Here is an 11,596-nt window from a genome sequence, read left to right as displayed (position 1 = left end):
AGTATAGTGGGCCTACTAAGTTGACGGGGACGAAGGGCTTTGTCAACTTAGTCAATATGCATGATTCTAGCTCGACTGGCCGTACAATGTCCATCCAACGGCCGTAGTGCTTCTTCAACCTCTGGTCTTCTTGCTCCAGCCGCCCAAAGCAGCGCCGGTCGTGCCGCCTGCTCCTGCCTCCCATGGCCGGCTGTGCTACCGCGGAGGCCTCACCGCCCCCATACTACTCCCATCGCTGGCCAGGCCATCCCTCCACTCCACTCACCCACACCCCCTGTTATTCTGCGGCTATGGCAGCGCGGCCGAACCAATGAACCCTCATACTCTTCTCCGCGTGGGCATCCACTGCCGCGTCTTCCCCGGCTCAACGTCGTCCCCTTCCTAGGCCTCGCCGTCGTCCACCGCTGTGGTGCTCTCGGCGCGGCGTGGTCAATGTGGTCAACGACCGAATTCCATCGGAAGAATACTGTACGTGGAGAGGCTGACAGTTGGGTTCACGGCAGCCGCAAGGAAGTGCCTCCTTATTACGCGGAAAATAATTATTCCTCCACTTGACAGCAGGGACCCACCGGACGGGCCACCAGTATTTCGCGAAAAAAACATTTGCCCCTGACTGCTCGGACCCACCCGATGGGCCACCGTATTTTGCGAAAAACGGTCCCCCTGCTGTCAGCTCAGACCCACCGGAAGTGCCTCCTTATTACGCACAAAAAAATGAATACCCCCCTAGCTAGCTGGGACCCACCAGCTACATTTTCGCACGCAAGGAAGTGTCTGACAGTCGGGACCCACCTGGTCGAAGCGTACGTAGTGTTGTCATTCTGGTCGCGAACGTGTACGTACATACTAATCGTTGTAGAGGCGCGCACATGTCGTAGTAGAGGCGCGCACGTAGCATGTACACGTATGTACAGCCGCCAGGGTGCAAGAAAGAAAATACGGCCACGTATGTGTACATACGGGCGGGGTCTCGAACGCCTAGTCGCGCATTCGTACAGCGAGGGCTCGTGTTCATGGGGAGGCAACGGAATGCGTCGTGTTCATGGGGATGCAACGGAATGCGTCGTGTTCATCGGGAGGCAACGGAACGCGTGGGAGCCAACCAGCTTGGACGGAATAGGCGATGGAGACGAGGCATGGCGTACCGCACAACAGAGGAAACAGACCTCCTACGGTCGAAACGTGGGTCTTGTTGATCAGGAGGGGTGTGGTGTACCGCAAAACGGAGGAAACGGACCTCCTACGGTCGAAACGGGGGTCCTGTTGATCGGGAGGGGTGTGGCGTACCGCAAAACGGACGAAACGGACTTGTGTTGGAGCGCTACGGTCGAAACGGGGGTCCTGTTCATCAAGAGGGGTGTGGCGTACCGCAAAACGGACGAAACAGACTTGTCTTGGAGGGCTACGGTCGAAACAGGGGGAGGGGTGTGGCGTACCGCAAAACGGGACACCACGGGATACTGTTCATCTCCACCGTCGACCTCCTCCAGCCTCCACGGGCTACCGTCGACCTCCTCCAGCCTCCACGGGCGCCTGTTCATCCAGCCTCCACCGCGCGCTACTCCACTGGCTACTGTTCAACCACCCCTCCACGGGCACCCCTCCACCGTCTACTGTTCATCTAGCCCTCCACACCACGGGGTCCTGTTCAACCACCCCTCCACGACCACCCCTCCACCGTCTACTGTTCATCCAGCCCTCCACACCACGGGTTCCTGTTCATCCAGAGGCAACGCCACCGCTCACTGTTCATCCAAACCCCCCCGCAACGCTCACTGTTCATCCCAGAGGCAGCATCGATCGGCTTCAGTTAGCAGCAGTAGCGAAGGAATCGCTCCATCGGGTTCAGTTAATAGCCATCGATCGATCGCTCGGTTCAGTAACGCGTAGTCTGCAGTGCAATCGCTTGGGTTCAGTTAGAGCCCAACGCCTCGCTCGGCTTCAGTTAGAGCCAACGCCTCACACACACGCGCGTACGTATGAGAGAAACGCGCATCGCTCTGCCCCCGACCTCCCACCGCAACCGGCAACTCCCCAAAATTTTCCTCCCCCTCACTTCTACCACGGTTTTTTCCGTCATGGACGGCCCAAAGAATGTCATGCAGCTGCGTCTCCGGCCCGCCCAGGACGAAAAGCCCATTTTCTGTCATGATTTTTTGTCATAGAAGTAGGAGCCCACCACATCTATGATGATACCAGGTTTTGTCACAATTATCGTCATAGAAGTGTCATATGTATGACAGAAAAAAAAATCGTTCGGCCCAAAATATCACGGATGTGTCTTTTTTTGTAGTGCATGGAGTTCCTTCATGCGCTTTACACCAATATGACCTAAGCGGCAGTGCCACAAGAAAGTGGTACTATCGTTATCAACTCTACATATTTTGGCATCAATGTTATGAACATGTGTATCATCACTATCGAGATTCAATAAGAATAAACCCCTCACAATGGGTGCATGACCATAAAAGATATTACCTATATAAATAGAACAACCATTATTCTCTGATTTAAATGAGTAACCATCTCGCATTAAACAAGATCCAGATATAATGTCCATGCTCAATGCAGGCACTAAATAACAATTCTTTAGGTTCATCACTAATCCCGATGGTAATCGAAGAGCGAGCGTGCCAACGATGATCACATCAACCTTGGAACCATTTCCCACACGCATCGTCACTTCGTCCTTTGCCAGCCTTCGTTCCTATTTTGAGTTTCAAATGTGAGCAACCAAATCGGTATCAAATACCCAAAAACTAAAACGAGAGATGTTAAGGTACACATCAATAACATGTATATCATATATACCTTTGTTGACATTGGACCCCTTCTTGCCATCCAGATACTTGGGGCAATTCTGCTTCCAGTGGCCAGTTCCCTTGCAATAGAAGCACTCAGTTTCCGGCATCGGTCCAGCCTTGGGTTTCTTCACGGGAGGAGCAACTGCTTTGCCACTCTTCTTGAAGTTTCCCTTTTTTCCCTTGCTCTTCTTGAAACTAGCGGTTTTATTGACCATCAACACTTGATGCTCCTTCTGGATGTCTGCCTTCGCAATTTTCAGCATCGCGAACAACTCTGAGACTGACTTGTTCATCCCTTGCATGTTATAGTTCAACACAAAGCTCTTGTAGCTAGGTGGTAGCGATTGAAGAACTCTATCAGTGATCGCCTCGGGTGGGAGCTCAACTCCCAACTCAGCCAGACAGTTGTAGTACCTAGACATTCTGAGTATGTGCTCACCGACAGAGTTGTTCTCCTCCATTTAGCAGGCATAGAACTTATCGAAGATCTCATACCTCTCGATCCTGGCATTTTTCTCAAAAATAAACTTCAACTCCTGGAACATCGCATATGCTCCATGACGTTCAAAACGCCTTTGAAGTCCCTGTTCTAAGCCATACAACATGGCACACTGAACTATTTAGTAGTCATCAACACGCGACTTCCAGGCATTCACAATGTCCACAGACGCCGGAGGGGGTGGCGCACCAAGCGGTGCATCAAGGACATAAGACTTTTGGGCAGCCGTGAGGATAATCCTTGGATTATAGGCCAGTTGCTTCCATCATCTTCCAGCTTAGCTTTATCTAAGAATGCATTGAAATTCAGGGGATCTACTGCGCGAGCAATTAATCTAGAACATAATTTTGCAAAGACAACTTAGACTATTGTTCAAGATAATGAGTTCAATTAATCATATTATCTAAGAACTCCCACTCAAATCAACATCCGTTCGGTTGTCCGAGTGTAACATGATCCAAATTCACCAACCTAAGTCCGATCATCACGTGAGATGAGGTGGTTTCAATGGTGAACATCTCATGTTGATCATATCTACTATATGACTCATGTTCTGAGGCCATGTCTGTACATGCTAGGCTCGTCAGCTTTAACCCAAGTGTTCCGCATGTGCAAAACTGGCTTGCACCCATTGTATGCCAACCTAGAGTCTATCACACCCGATCATCATGCGGTGCTTCAAAACGACGAACTTTCGCAACGGTGTACACTTGGGGAGAACACAATTTTATCTTGAAATTTTAGTGAGGGATCACCTTATAATGCTATCATCGTCCTAAGAAAAATAAGATGCATAAAAGGATTAACATCACATGCAAATCATAGGTGACATGATATGGCCATCATCTTGTGCTTTTGATCTCCATCTTCAAAGCACCGGCATGATCTCCATCGTCACCGGCATGACACCATAATCTCCATCATCGTGATCTCCATCACCGTGTTGCCATCGGGGTTGTCATGCCAACCATGCTTCTACAACTAATTCTACTACTTAGCGATAAAGTAAAGCATTACATAGCGCTTAATGATTGACACGCAGGTCATAAAATAATTAAAGACAACCTTATGGCTCCTGCTAGTTGCCGTATTCATCGACATGCAAGTCATGATAATCTATACAACACATGATCATCTCATACATAAAATATATCTCATCATGTCTTTGGCCATATCATATCACAACATACCCTGCAAAAACAAGTTAGACGTCCTCCACTTTGTTGTTGCATGTTTTACGTGGCTGCTATGGGTGACTAGTAAAAACCGTTCTTTGCTACGCAAAGCCACAATGGTGATATTCAAGTTGCTATTTAACCTTCTACAAGGACCGCCTTTGTTGAATCCAATTCAACTAAGGTGGGAGAGACATGCGCACCCGCCAGCCATCTTTATGCAACAAGTTGCATGTCAGTCCATGGAACCGGTCTCATGTACGTCCACATGTAAAGTTGGTCCGGACTGCTTCATCCCACAATACCGCTCAATCAAAATAAGACTAAGGAAGGAAACAATCTGAATACCAACGCCCACAAACTCTTTTGTGTTCTACTCGTGATGTCATCTACACATAGACCTAGCTCATGATGCCACTGTTGGGAAACGTTGCATGGGAAACAATTTTTTCCCTATGCTCACCAAGATCAATCTAGGAGATGTACATCTATGAGAGAAGAGTGGTGTCTACATAACCTTGTAGACCGAAAGCGTTAATGATCTAGAGACCGTGGTTGGTGTAGTCGTACTCGCGTCGAGATCCAATCCGATCCAAATACCGCACGTGCGGCACCTCCAAGTTTAGCACACGTATGGCTCAGCGGCGTCCTCTCCTTCTTGATCCAGTAAGGGAGGGAGAGGAGGTAGATTAGATCTGAACCAACACGACGGCGTGGTGGTGGTGGTGGTAGTAGAACTCCGGCAGGGCTTCGCCAAGCACGTACCGATGAAACGTGGGAGGAGTTGGGAGAAGTAATGGGCAAGGATCAAAGAGGGCTGCCCCCAACGCCTCCCCACCTTTATATAGGCATGGAGGGGGCTGGCGGCTTGCCCTTGAAGACCCTAGGGTTGTTGGTCAAAGGGGAAGGAAAGAAATCCCTCATTTTCTTCCCCACCGATTGCTATCCGCCCTTTTACGAATCCTGCTCTTATCCCTTCGGGATATGATAATATTTCTTTTAAGGGAGGATCTTGGTGCGCCTAGACCAAGGTTGTGGGGACTTTCCGCACTACCCATGTTCATGTGGGCCCCCCATGTAGGTGGACCCCACTTCAGAACCTTCTAGAACCTTCCCGGTACAATGCTGAAAAAATGTGAACTTTTTTCCAAAACCCTGATAACAACTTTCCATATATGAATCTTTACCTTCGGACTATTCCAGAGCTCCTTGTAACGTCCCAGATCCCATCTGGGACTCTGAACAACCTTCGGATTTTCCACTATTAATATCTCAGTACTACCTTAGCGCTACCGAACGTTAAGTGTGCGACCCTACGGGTTTGGGAATATGAAGACATGACCGATCCTCTCTGGTCAATAACCAATAGCAGGACCTGGATGCCTTATTGGTTCCTACATATTCAACGAAGATCTTTATCGGTTGAACCACGATGCCAATGATTCAGCTAATCCCGTATGCAGCTCCCTTTGTCCATCAGTATGTTACTTGCCCAAGATTCGGTCGTCGGTATCTGCATACCTAGTTCAATCTCATTACCGACAAGTCTCTTTACTCGTTTCATAATACAAGATCTTGTGGCTAACTCCTTAGTCACATTGCTTGCAAGCTCATTGTGATGTTGTATTACCGAGTGGGCCCTGAGATACCTCTCCGTCATACGGAGTGACAAATCGTAGTCTGGATCCATGCCAACTCAACAGACAACCTTGGAGATACCTATAGAGCATCTTTATAGTTACCCAGTTACGTTGCGACATTTGATACACACAAGGTACTCCTCCGGTGTCACTGAGTAGCATGATCTCATGGTCATAGGAACAGGTACTTGACATGCACAAAACGATAGCAATAAACTTGATATGATCATATGCTACGCTTATAGTTTGGGTCTTGTCCATCATATCATTCTCCTAATGATGTGATCCAATTATCAAATGACAACTCATGTCCATGGCTAGGAAACCATAGCCATCTTTGATCAATGAGCTAGTCCAGTAGAGGCTCACTAGGGACATGTTGTTGTCTGTGTATCCACACATGTATTTGAGTTTCCAATCAATACAATTATAGCATGGATAATAAACGATTATCATGAACAAGGAAATATAATGATAACCACTTTATTATTGCCTCTAGCGAATATTTCCAAAACTGGGATGATGGGAGAAGGTGATCGGAGGGGGCAGGGTTTTGGGGCGTTGTCGGATGGATCTAACGAGCGTGGGCAGGCGGAGCATCAGGTTAATGCAAGCAACCGGAGTAGGTTTCTAGTGGCCGATAGTTGGCCAGCCAGCATGAATGTGTGTAGGAAGTCGTCCCGTTCGATCACGCCCGCTTTGACCGGCATGAATGCAACGCAGAGAGTGAGCAAAGGTGGCGGGAAAGGTGGGAGAGGGGGTTTTGGTGGGTTGGGGTGTTAAGATACTAAGCTTTTTTCGAGGCATTAAGACAAGCTTCCTAGCTTTAAAACCTTGGGGTGCATCTGGGGTTGTACGGGACGTTGTGGACCCAGCCTACAAAGGTGTTGCTGGGCCAACTTTTTTTTCGGTTTTGAGAAGTTATTGCCTGGTTTTTTGTTTTTGTTTCTTTTCTGTGTTTTTATCGGTTGTGATAGTTTTCTTCCTTGTTTGTTTTTCTTCCCTCTCTTTATTTTTTTCTTCTCATTTTTTTCCTGTGTTTTTATTGGTTGTGATAGTTTTTTTCCTTGTTTGTTTTTCTTCTCTCTCTTTATTTTTTTCTTCTCTTTCCTATTTTTTCATTTCACTTGTTCACATGCTAATTCATGAATATTTATTAGAAGCTGTGGACATTTAAAAAGACTATGAACTTTTTTAGAATTGATGAAGATTATTTTGAATTCAGGTATATTTTTAAAGTACGTGAAACGTTTTTAAATTTGTGAATCTTTTTCAAATGCAAAAACAACGCTTGAAATTCAGGATTATTTTCAAAATCCATGATCATTTTTTAATCATCATATATTCGAACTTAGACAAAGACGATGGCTGGGAGTAGTGCTGTTCGGTCCTTGCTGGAGAAGAGGACAGAGTATGCAAGTGCAGCATACCTCAGGATTTTAGAAAGGTTTGTGATGGTTTGTAACTACCCTTACGATTCATCTTTAGACAGAGGCACCTTCTCGGTTATTTGCCATTCATCAGCGGTTAACATTTGTCTTGAAGTCGACACCTTTTTTTTACTAGCTTATCTTTTTTTCTAGAATTTAAATGCTGAGTGATGCTTAGAAAAATGACGTTTTGTGAGCTTGTTTGCTGTTGATAATAATTTGAAATTCTGATTATCATTTTAGATGGGTGTCCGAAGGTGTCATGGTCTCATATATCTATCTATCATCTATAACACTATGCCACCTAGTTTTAAAGAGGCCACGTTCAATTGAAATGTTAATGCATTTCATGAAAAATTATACCACTGGATCGTATTTGAATATAGTTTTCGATCATATTATTTTTACTACCTATAACTTATATTTTATTAGTTACAATAATGGTCAAAATACGATCCAAAATATGAGGGGACTAATAAACCAGCACAGAGGTAGTACCTGTAATATGAGTTTGTGGCCTTGTATATAAAAAAAAGGAGTACTATACACTATGATTCCTACTTCCTCCGTTCCTACATATAAGTCTTTGTAGAGATTCCACTATGAACCACATACGGATGTATATAGATGCATTGTAAGTGTAGATTCATTCATTTTGTTCCGTATGTAGTCCACCTAGTGAAATCTTTACAAAGACTTACATTTAGGAACGGAGGGAGTAATTTTCATGACCTCATAATTAATTGAGGTCTTCAATTTAGAGTTAGGTCACTCGATTTTGACCTGGTCAACAATTTCTCAAAGAACTCTCTCATTTAATTCTTTTAATTCTCTATGTTCCCCAATTTTAAAGCTCTTTTATTGAATTGAGGTATTCAATTTTAAATTTGGTTAAAATTTTGACCGGGCCAATGATTTTTCAAATCAAACAACAACAACCGGCTTATAGAAACATATCATTCCCGCACAGGCGCACACCCTTTCATCATCTAAAAAGAGTGCCACAATGTGATACTATAGCACAAATATAGTACATGCAGTCACCGATTTTCACACATAAATATACGTTGGTTAGCAGATAACACAAAACTACACCACGAAAGGCCCATCAAATCTCCGCATTGTAAATAAAAATAGAACGCACTCCATCATCTCCCCCACCCGTCAAACTAAATATTCCATCAGTTCCAAAATATAAGGGGTAATTTTCTGAATCAAATTTCTTTAGTTTTGACCAAGTTCAGAGCAAAAAATATCGGCATCCACAATATTGAACAAAATAAGTAGAAAATTCATTTCATGACGAATCTAATCATATTGATTTGGATATTATCGATTTTGATATAGTTTTCTACAAAATTTGATCAAACTTAAAATATTTGACTTTCCAAAAAAGTAATACACCTTATATCTTGAAACAGAGTAGATGTTTTTTTAAAGAAATCTAACAACACCGGCGGCGCAACAAAGCCCTCACAATCAATTGAGGACACCGATTTGGATTTGGCTCACACAATTTTGATCGGGTCAATAATTTCTCCAGGAGCTCACTCATTCAATGTTTTTAGTTCACTATGCTCCCTAACCTTAGGATTTTTTCATTCGATTGAGGTATTCAATTTCGAATTTGGTTCATGATTTGGCATGGGTCAACGATTTTTCAAATCAATTGGCAACAACCAGTCTAAAAAACATATCAATTCCAGACACCCTCTCACCACATAGGAAAAAGAAACATCAATGTAGTAGATGCAGGCACCGGCGCAGAAAATGTCCCCATGGGTTGATCCAAGGGTTGATATGCCACGCTCAAAGTTCGACTCAGGGACAAATTGGTAATCCTTTAATATTAGACTGATATTAATCCCTGCAACGCAGCCCACACCTTCATCGTGTTACGTCGTGGCCGTAGCTTGCTTCCCTTCTCCCCGGACACCGCCAGCGCGTACGAGGCATCTCCTCCCTTCCAGCATCGGTCGGGGCCCTCGTCTCCTAGACCATGTCCATCAGCGCATCCACCCTGTAGGTGAGTCGTAGACGTTCACCATAGCAGGCGGCGGGCAGCCGAGACAGTCCATGTGGCGGCGGTGAGAAAGACTAAGCCGGTGCAGCTCGACGAGGCGGGCCACCGGCCCACCGCTGCTTCGGCGTGAACGACACTTCGGGAGTTCGTCACCAAGGCGCCCCAAGTGACCTCCTGCTACTGATCGGAGGGGAATGACGGGAGCTCCATCTGCCCGTACTTGTACTCGAGAAAGTGGCAGGCTGCTGGCCGGTTCTAGCCCCAGAGCCCCCGGCGTGTGCCGTGTTTGTTCCCATGGAAGATCCAAGCGGATTATCATGGAAGAATAATCGATGTTCCGTGCCACTATACACTACATAGATGATTGGTTTTTCTCTTTCTGCCATCACAGTCACAATTGAGAGCAGCAAGATTAGATACGTATATTGCCATAACTTAAGAATCAGCGATGGGTAATCGTTGCTAACCGGCGTTCTGGTGGAGTGCCAACGTCGTAATTACTATGCCGCTCGCTTGGTCAACAGATCGCGCCGTAATGTAAAGTTATAATGAAACTTGTGTATTGATAATGAGAGGAGTAATCTGCGCCGGTGCACCGGCCCAATTTTGGGCCGGTCGACCACCCACCGTCAGATTGGTTCCCGTGGGACCGTTCCCTTTCATCCCGATCTCCTCCACCCACGCGTTTCTGCTGCATCGTCGTGCTTTGTCCGCCTCACCGCGTGTGGCCACCCGCCCATCCTGCAGCGCTCGAGTCCCCACCCCCACCGCAGCTCCGCCGCGCCGTCGCGGCACAACCAGCTTGTCGTCGCTCGCCGCACATCCGTCGAGATTACAGCATGACCTTCTTTGGGTCCCAACCTCCCTTTCCTTGACGATCTGCAATCTCACCGCCTGCTTGCAGCAGCAGTCCCTCGCTCGCCGCCGTAGGTCGTCGCTGGTGGCAACAAAAAATGCCGTAGGTGGAAGCAAAACAAAATCTCCGGTTCCAGCAAAACACACAAATACTTCTCGCCGCCGCCACCGCCATAGCAGTAAAATTTTAGATGGTTCCAGCAAAAATTAAAGCTAGTTCCAGCAAAAAAATCTCAGCAACAAAAACAACCATGGTAGGTTGAAGCAAAAGAAAAAGGCGGTTCCAGCAAAAAAATAATGCGGTTCCAGCACAATCGAAAGACGGTGATAGCAATTTTTAGACTGGTTCCAGCAAAATCAAAACACAAGGTGGTAGCAAAAATTAGGACCGGTTCAAGCAAAGAAAGAACATGGTTCCAGCAAAAAATGCCCCTGCTTGTAACATGCCCAACTAGTGGTTCCAGCACTGGATTGAAAAATCCAAAAAAGCTACAACCCGCTGAATAAAAAGCTTCAACCGGTGATTGGGGAAGCTGGAACCGGTGATTTTGGGGAAAAAGATGCAAAAGAAACCATCCATTTAGACGAAAGCTACAACTAGAAGTGATTTAAAAAGGATTCAACTGGTTTAGTCAAAAAGCTGCTACCAGCGATTCAAAAAGCTACAAACCGTGTGAGCAAAATCAAAGACATGAGGAAATCTTGCACTGGCGACATGGGAAGATAGCCGAGGATCGCGTGTCGAGTTGCTGGTCTTAGTGTCTAGTTCCTTTAGAGTTCCGAGTCTGTTCACATTAGTCACGCCGCCGCTGCATCATTATCCCCTCTACTGTCCACCATCCCATCCATCAATTTCCACCACGTGTTACGCATTGTTCATTGTCATAATCATAGTTGAGGTCATTCACATCTTCGCCTGATCCAATCTGCATCTTATCTAGTTTGTCTTGGAAAGAGGGAGAAAAAAAAGAGAGAAAAAGGAAAGAAAAAAAAGAGAGAAAGAAAAGAAAAAAGTGTGAGGAAAAAAAGAGAGAAGAGAAAAAAACAAAATTCGGATCTATCCAGACTCAATCTCGTAGTTGAATTCGGACTGGAATCTGTTTTGTGCACTGTTCAGTAAAAAAGGCATAACTTCCTCATACGAAGTCCGTTTTGGCTCCACAAGTACTC

General features: G+C 45.8%; 1 long non-coding RNA gene across 1 annotated transcript; it reads right to left on the bottom strand.

Moving 5' to 3' along the window:
- Positions 1-9,378: 9,378 nt before the first annotated feature.
- Positions 9,379-11,170, bottom strand: LOC123041592 (uncharacterized). Its single transcript, XR_006418566.1, has 2 exons — positions 10,039-11,170; positions 9,379-9,950 (listed from the first exon to the last, which is right to left on the bottom strand). It is a non-coding gene; the product is annotated as an uncharacterized lncRNA (long non-coding RNA).
- Between the last annotated feature and the right edge of the window lie 426 nt (positions 11,171-11,596).

This window comes from Triticum aestivum, chromosome 2B (genome assembly GCF_018294505.1).
Source record: "Triticum aestivum cultivar Chinese Spring chromosome 2B, IWGSC CS RefSeq v2.1, whole genome shotgun sequence".
Taxonomy (NCBI): Eukaryota; Viridiplantae; Streptophyta; class Magnoliopsida; order Poales; family Poaceae; genus Triticum; species Triticum aestivum.
This window is presented reverse-complemented; position numbering and strand designations above follow the sequence as displayed.